Here is a 9,186-nt window from a genome sequence, read left to right as displayed (position 1 = left end):
GCGGTTTAGCGCCACCTTCAGCCCAGGGCGTGATCCTGGAGACCCAGGACTGAGTCCCACGTTGGGCTCCCTGCATGGAGCCTGTTTCTCCCTCTGCCTGTGTCTCTGCCTCGCTCTCTCTCTGTGTCTCTCATGAATAAATAAATAAGATCTTTTTTTAAAAAAAGAACTGTTTTTAATTGATTAGTTAAGATATTTTTATTTACATAGAGTTTCTATAAATTCTAATAAATTTGTCAAAGTAGGATTAAATAATATCTTTATCTTTAATAAAATAAAAATCAATGAGGAATGAATAATTTGTTTATTTTTAAATGATTTTTAAAAGGTATTGATGGATTAGGTTTGCTAATATTTTGTTGAGGATTTTTGCATCTGTGTTCATCAGAGATATTGGTTTGTAGGTTACTTTTGTGAATGAATAATTTTAATTGTACCTTCAGGTAATCAAACAATATCAATGAGGTACAACTCACAAAAACTATGAGAGGATGGTTTTGAAATAAGATTTAATATGTGAAAACGTGTTTTGATTAATACTTAGAAAATATTGTTTCATTTCTGCACTCTGATTACAAGTTACACTTTTAATTGGTTTTAAACTATAGATAAAGGGATATATATGACATGTCCATGCCCGCACTGAATAGAGACTAAGACTGTCCAAATGTATATGGTAATCTTTTAAAAAGTAAAACTATAATTTGTGAGGTAAACAGTATATAGCATTACTTCATTCACTCATCATGTATTTATTGGGCTATTGTAATTTGCCATTATATCCTCTGAAAGTAGATAAATAAAACAGAGAAATGAAGAGATATTTGGTAAAATTTCATTTCATTCATTCACTTATTCTTTCATTCGTTAACAAACAAACAAAAAAAAAGTTGCATGACTATTACTTTCCAAACGACATTCTAGGCCCTGGGAGGGTGGATATAGACAAGAGTCATTTCAGTCACTGAACTTAAATTCTGGAAGCAAGGGAAGGGGCAGACAATAAGCACAATCAGTAAAATATATGTTATATGGCAATGATTTTCACAGAGATAAATAAATAGATAAAAATAGAAATGGGGATGGTGGCAGTTGTCAAAACATAAAAAAATGGGGAACGGAAGACCTTACTGAGAAATGACATTTACTAAATATTGAAGGTGAGTACGCAAGTCACTTAGATATAGAATTATGGCATTCTAGGGAGAAGAGACAGAAAATACAAACACCCTGAGAAGGAGAATATAGCTTCATGTTCAGGAGAGAAGTTTAAGGTGGCTTGTGTAGAGTAAGGCAGGGGGAAGCTAATAGATGTCAAAGATGCAAACAGATAACCAACATATGTACTGGCCTTCTGCTTTGATCCCAAGTGACATGATAAAATATTGGAGAGTTCAGAGGAGAGCAGTGAGATGAATTAACTTTTGGGACACTTGGGTGTCTCAGTGGTTGAGCATTTGCTTTCGGCTCAGGTTGTGACCGGGGGGGTCCTAGAATCGAGTCCCACATCAGGCTCCCTGGAGGGAGCCTTCTCCTTCTGCTTATGTCTCTGCCTCTCTCTCTCCCTGTGTCTCTCATGAATAATAAATAAAATATTTTTTAAAATGAATTGACTTTCTACTTTACAAAGTTACTTAGACTTCTGCCTTTAGAACATATTGAAGGGAAGCATGGGGGAAAATAGAGAGATTATTAGGAGCTCTTAGAATAATTTAGGCTACAGAAGTATACTTGGACCAGCATGAAAGGTGTTGAAAAAATCAGAAGTGGTTAGATACGGAATATACTTCCAATGTAGAACTGCCAGGATTTGCTAATTCATCAGTTGTGAAATATGATAAAGAATGAAGAATGACTGAGATTTTTGGCCAAGCAACTAAAAAGACAGAGTCACTGAAACTGAGATGAATCAGGCTGTGGGAGGAGGTTCTAGAGGTTGGAGTTGGGGTAGGAGAGAGATCTAGATTCAATATTCAATGTTGAGATATCTATTAGACATTTGAGATAGATGTTGAAGGGGTAGTTGGAAATAGCAATCTTTTGTTCAGGTGAGAGGGCCAAAAAAGTTCTACATTCAGGAATCATTCATAGTCTATCTCATTTCATGCACCTGCTGATATCACACAGGAGAGGAGCAACTAAAGAAAAAGAAAAAAAGCTTGAGGACTGATAACTATAGTACTCCAACATTAACAGGTCCTGCGTAAGAAGATGAGCCTGCAAAGGAAACTCAAAATTAAATGAACAGTGAGGTAAGAGGAAGACAGGAGAATGTAGCCTTGGAACAGAAGGCGGTGCTTCAAAGATAAGACAGCAAAATGTGACAAATACTTTTTCAAGATGACTCAGATTTGATTACTGGATTTACCAAAGTCATGTTATCAGTGATTCTGACAAAGCTATTTTTATAGAGCAGTATGGGCAAAAGCCTGGTTGGAAAAGGTTTGAAGGGGTAAGAAAGAAAGCAATTTAAAAAGTGAACATGAACAAAATATTCAGAGTATGACTCTAAAGCACAAGTTCTTCCTCTTTAAATAGTTCATATATAGGAAGAGGCTAGTGTTCTAATTTCAAAGTGATGATGATGATAAAAGATATCCTGTGATATTACAGTAATCTAACATGATAAAAAGTATTTCTTTGGAGCAAATGCTATGTGGTGGATGAAAAATGAAAAATTGAAGGACATTATGCTTTAGCCAGTTAAAATAAAGATCAATTTCTTTTCTTTCTTATCCATGTAGATTAACCTCCTGAACTCTAGCCACAGTCCTCTGGCATCAACTCTATATTGAGAATCTTGCTATAAAGGGAAATTAAGTGGTATCTGGAAGATGAAAACTCTAGGGAAGATGTGTTTTTCTTTTCTTCTTTTTCTTTTTTTTTTTTTTTGAAGGGAATATTAACAGTGTTTGGGAAAGATACAATTTAGAAAAATATCAAATTCAGAACAAAAATCTCTGATTCAGGAGGAGAACTATTGGAACTTTATCCTTGAGTAGAAACGAGGAGTTAGGTGCTTACGTAAAAAGTCAATTTAGTAAAGCATAGAGAATATGAATAAAAAATGGCAGAAAGTGTGGACAAAGATGCAGACTAGAGCAGTTTCTAGCAATTTGCCTCTAATGTAGTCAATTTTCTCTCTGAAGCAGGAACCAAGACATATAGTGAATGGTGGAGACTGGGGAGGTAGTGTTGGGGACTGGAAGAGGGAGGACAATAAAGAATGTTCTAAAACAGTGGAAGAGTGAAAGGACTAAAAGAATGCCACGTGTCAGTATTAATTAACTTAAGTTGAGAAAAATCTTCAACTTTCTATATTTTTCTTTAGCGAACTCAGGTTGCATGGAAGTCAATGTGGAGTAGTTGAAGAACTGGATTTAATCAGTGTTATCTATTTTGCAACCATCATTCAGTCATTTATCCAAGAAGTACGCATTAAATATCTATCACCTGCCGGTAATTCTACCAAACACTGGGCACACTATTATGTATAAGATAATAAAGCCTTTGGTGTTACACAGCTTGTAAACTGTGGGGAAGAAAAATAATAAGGGGGTAACTTAAAAGTATGATGATAGGGATCCTGGCAAAATAGGTCTTTACGTACTTTAGGAAGGTTAATCTCACCTAGGGTTAGGGATAACATCCATGAGGATATTGTACCTTTTCTAAAACCAAAAGATTGTGTAGTCACATTTGATAAAAGGTAAGATTAGGTAATCTCAAATAGGGAGAGGAAAAATAATTTTCGTCCGTTTATTTTTAATTTCTGTCTGGAAGTTGCCCTACTGGATCTTTTAATCTAGCCAAATATGACATCTGATTTAATTATTTTGAGAATTTATGTAGAATATAGTAAATCCTAAATTTAGTATTCATTTCCATGCAATCACTCAAATGCACCATCAACTATTCACAATTACTTTTCAATTATCTCTTTGCTCTTCATATATTCGCTACCTTCCAAAAATTAAGCCTCTTAGGCTCTGGGGGGAGAGTGAAGCAAAATTTCTGCTCATGTGGAGTGTATGGTATTACAGAGTTACTCGTGATTTGGTCTCTATAGGAAATCTATCAGAGTTTCTATCTTATTTATATGGTGTTTTCCATATTTTTTTTAAATTTACTAGCCTGCATATATTGTCTGCCTCCTCTCACTGAAATTGGAAGAACAAGAACCAGGTGTCTCTGTTTCTGTCTAGACCCTGATGGCTTAGAACTCTTCTCAACATAGGGTCCTTAATATCTATTGAATGTATAGTAGAGTGAGAGAATGAATGAGTGAATATCACTGAAACTTCATGTTTGCGAATTCAGAATTGGTAAAATTGCCATTCATTGCCCAGTTAAGAAAAAATATATTTTGTAGGAGAAAAAATAAGTGCATTAAGAAGGATAAAGGCAAGTTTATACTGTCTGCAGGAGTGTATGTTAAAGTTATAGACTTCCAGTAGAAAAGGTCTGATACAGAAGTGTGTGGGTTTATGATACAAACAAGTTTGAGTGCCTACTGTATGTCTACAAGCATGGATAAGGCACATTCTTCAAGGATCTACCTATCTACTCATTCCTACATGGCATTACTGATAATCTCTCATTTATAGGAATAATCTGTAGAATTTCACAGAATCAGGGCCATTAGCTTTTTCATATCATGCCATTACTAATATTATATTTTTTCCATGACTATATCTGGTATTGGTCAGCCTAATTTTGTTATTTTTTATTTGTTGTTTGCATGCATCTTTTTCCTCAAAATGATTCAACTATACTCTGACTGTAGAATATACACACATATGTGGTTTTCTGGACCTATAAGATAAGATGCTTTCCTTGTTCCAGTCATTATGTCTTGTTATTGTCCTATAAGCAACTACCCCACTGTACCACCTCTTAACACTCCCAAATCCATAACGAAAAAATTGATCTCCTGCACATATATGCCTAGAAAGAGAAAGCAGTATGTCAGAATTCAAAGTGAATTAGTAAACCAAGTTACCTTCCTTGTTAGTCTTGCTAAGAGTGTTTCATAACAAATGCTATTTAAACTCTAAAAAAATTTAATACATCTAACAAGTACAAATCTTGTAGCCATAGGGAAATTTGGACACTTCAGAAATTTTCAAGTCTAGAGAAATGAAATGCCCTTTTAATAATCTCATGAGAAATGCTGTACAGTGATGGGAAACCAATAGATTACATATGATTGACACCAGAAGGGAGGAAATATGTGTGTGTGTGTGTGTATAGCATTTAACTGCTGTAGAATATCATGTCACAAGTCATGTACAAAATACTATCAATAAAAGAATTAAGATTCATTTGTCTATTGTGTTCTGAGATTTATATCATTTCAATCTATGCTGTAAAACATATTTTAAATTTTGCATCATTATACGTAAATTCCTGCTACAGGAATCCTGGGCAAGCAGGAATAATTAAAAGAATAACATCAGAACAGAAATGTAGGTGTTGCAGGATAACAATTGTCAACTTAACACTTAAATGCTTTGTACTTGAAGGCAAAATTTTAGTTTTACCTATAACAAGAATATTTTTGTGTATTTTGAACTAAATCATTGTTTGGAACACTGAATTTGCCTAAATAGGCTGAAATCTGTGGTAGTTTGTCAAGGCATGGTTTCTCCCAGAAAGTTATTTATTCATTAAAAAATAATAATAAAACAAATAAGTAAGCTAATGAATGCTCAATCTTTGGTCTAATAGATGTAAATAGTATTTCTTCCTTATATAGTTCTTTAATTAATTGATTAATTAATTAATCTATTTTCACAGGTTGCCAAAGGCACTTTTTTTTTTCTTTTCAATATCCTATTCCACAGCTTCCATGACCCTTTCTGCTCGGATTCCAAAAGGCTGAGTGTTGGTATGGGCCATGCAAAGACTGGCAAATCCCTGGAAGCTCTCCCCTGGAATGATTCTGACTCTCTCCTTCTTATAGACATTCTGTATGGGCATGACCTGTCCTGCCAGCTGGGTAGCCAATTTGAGTTCTTCAGCAGACCTGTCTCCCTTTTCAGGGGCCAAGGGCTTCCTGAGGAAGAGGATGAACCTGTATAGGTACTTCTTCAGCCCCTCCATGTCAGAATCCTCCAGGGATTCTGTAGACTTGTTCTGCCTTCTTGGATCCACTGAGATCCCAATGATCCATGCCACCTTCTTGTAGATGCCAGCCACTTGTAACTCTTCCAAGCTGAAGCCCAGGCCAGGTGGCACATCGGTGTGATACCTCACCATAGGGCGCCTTACGATGAGCTGGAAGGGTCTGGATGGGTCTGGACGAGGGATGCAGGGCCATGTGGCTTGCCTTGGCTTGCCTGGCCTTGCATCTGCACGTGCAAGGGGCTGGTTGAACCAAGTGGCCACACGTGGCCGCCAGTCCTTCTGTAAGCTGGGTTCAGGATCACACCATTCTACCTCTGCTGCTGCCTATGGGTGGGCCCCAAGGGACAGTGACTCTTTATTTAAAAAACAAAAATGAGATCACCTGGGTGGCTCAGTGGTTGAGCGTCCTCTGCATTTGGCTCAGGTCTGATCCCAGGGTCCTGAGATGGAGTCCAGCAACTGGCTCCCTGAGGGGAGCCTGCTTCTCCCTCTGCCTGTGTCTCTGCCTCTCTCTGTGTGTACCTCTCGTGCAAAAATAAGTAAAATATTACACAAACCACAAAATTAGTAAATATATTCATCTAAATTAAATGAAAATAATTTCTCATGTGTGGAGAAACCAAGAAAGAAAAAAGGGGGGGCTAGGAGTGGGGGAGGATTAGAGAAGGAAAAGAGGTAGAAACTAAAAATAAAGGAAAAAACACTTTGTTAGGAAAAGAGTAAAATGGTTCATGAAGGAAACAAAAAGAAGGCAATATATAAAAGACAGCCCTATAAGCATTTTTACTACTGTAAAGAAATGTTTTTAATCCCTATATGTTTGACTCTCCAGCTACAAAAGTGCCTTTTTTCACATCTATACCACTTAGAACAAACTATTTTAGAAAAAAAGGGAAAATCTAAGTAGAAAAATTACTCTTTTGGCCAAAATTAGTGTAAACCCCATTCCAAATCGCTGTCATACTGACCTCCCATACTGTTCCTATCTCTGTCTCTTCCTCTTATCCCTTGGGTGTATTTCTTTTTCAACTGCAAAATAAACTTGAGCATCGTGAAGCATTTTCTGGAATATTTCAGACTTATTTTGGTTATGCATCATGCTCCTCTCCATCCTGGCCAGAAAAAAAAAAAAAATCACCATTACTACAATGTCACTTCAGACATTTCAGGTCTTTCTCAAAGCCAGTAAGTAACTAAGGACAGACAAATAGTAAACCCTTTTCAAGCTGTCTCCACAGCTTCCCATAACTTTTGTTTGAAAGAAGCTTATAATTGTTCTGAATACGGTAAAACCAATAAAGGGCAGAATGCAATGGGACAATGTTTTGGATTGTACTGATGGGCTTTCCTTAGTATTTTGCTGACCACAAAGACGGAGAATCCCTAAAGCTACCCCCTTCTGCTCATGAAAAGATGGGGATACATGGTTCATTTTAAAAATAGTGATATTTTTCAAGCTTCGGGTGATCATATGCAGAAAATATGTGAAATTTTATGCAATACATTGTAACAAATAGAACTGAATATTAGAGTATTACTTGAAGACATTGTCTTTGTAAATCAGTCTGCAAAATTTTATTTTTTAAAACCCTCTCTCCAATTTATAATGTTTCTATTGCCATTAGATAACCATACATTTTTGTAATTATTTTTACCAATTTTCCCCGTAAATTTCCGTTGTGAAGCAGGTTAAGTAGAACAGAGGTGGATGGCATTTTGCCGCTGGACCATCCCAAAGTGCTAGAGTAATGCTGACACCTAGTGGAAGCACAGCAACACTGATCAAATGTGTGGCTGTTCCATTTTTATAGATCCTCAGCTGCTATAATCTATGAGAAAATAATTAGGATAATAATTAAAAAGTTACATCACTGATGTACCTTAACGTATTAAATGGTCTGTCTTCTTTGCGATGTGTGTGTGTGTGCACACGTGTGCATTTGCAAGCAAAACAAGTAGGGATGTGAGAATTATGTGTACTCATTGAGACAGTAGAGATTCAACTCAATTTGTCAGGTAACAAATAATATTTCAAATAATAGATATATAAGACTAGAATACTTTTATTTTATTCTTGCTATTTTCTATCTCTACCAGGAATGCAATCAGTTTAAGACCCTCAACCAGTTAAGTGCAACATAGAAAATGGAAGACCCCTTCGGTCATCTTAATCATTAAACCTCCCTAGCTTCCTTCTAAAGGCAGTTTTGTTGAAGAAAAAAGATGTTTCTTCCAGAGTTTGAAAATGAACGTGCAAGTGTGAAGCCACATTCTCTGGTGTAAACAGAAATGGTTTCTTTTTCTATATTTCCAGTGCGTAGAACTTGGAAAGCAGTAAGCTGTTCAGCAAATTATTGGTACGCACCGTTGGTATATGCATGGTTGAGATTAGTGCTCTTTAGAGGCTTTGTAAAATTGTAAAATATCACAATATCTGTATATTTTAAGCATACATAAATTATATGAAGTTATCTGTATTAGTGGGATATGTAAGGAGAGGATTGCCAAAGACAACGTATTTTCATTCCTTTACAAATATCAGATTTCTGGAAATTTGTCTTATGTCAACTACATAATCTCATGATGTTATTTAATTATGATATGTTTTAATGACATGATAATAAAACACCACAATTCTTATAGAATATAATAAATCATTTTAAAGATTTTATTTGTTTATTCATGAGAGACACACAGAGAGAGGCAGAGACACAGGCAGAGGGAGAAGCAGGCTCCCTCTGGGGAGCCTGATGCAGGACTCCATCCCAGGACCCTGGGATCATGAACTAAGCCAAAGGCAGACACTTAATGCTGAGCCACCCAGGCACCTTTATAACAAATCTTACAACGATATTTTGAATCTTACCTGTTTTGTTATAAATAGACCTAAAAACTAAAGAAACCACATTCTAAGAAATTTTAAGGGTAAACTACTGGGGAATTTCTAATGTTATTTGGTATCAGCAATTAATTGTGAATTTTGGCTATTTATATCATCCATCTCTTTTATTATAGTATATAGTTATGTTATTTAAATAAAAGAAAAATGGATTGCTA

The 9,186-nt window shown here is 35.9% G+C and overlaps 1 pseudogene; it reads right to left on the bottom strand.

Annotated features, from left to right (window-relative positions):
- Positions 1-5,793: 5,793 nt before the first annotated feature.
- Positions 5,794-7,844, bottom strand: LOC112923660 (large ribosomal subunit protein eL13 pseudogene; annotated as a pseudogene).
- Positions 7,845-9,186: the final 1,342 nt, after the last annotated feature.

This window comes from Vulpes vulpes, chromosome 2, assembly GCF_048418805.1.
Source record: "Vulpes vulpes isolate BD-2025 chromosome 2, VulVul3, whole genome shotgun sequence".
Classification (NCBI taxonomy): domain Eukaryota; kingdom Metazoa; phylum Chordata; class Mammalia; order Carnivora; family Canidae; genus Vulpes; species Vulpes vulpes.
The sequence above is the reverse complement of the archived record's forward strand: the minus strand, read 5'-3'. Positions and strand labels throughout refer to the sequence as shown.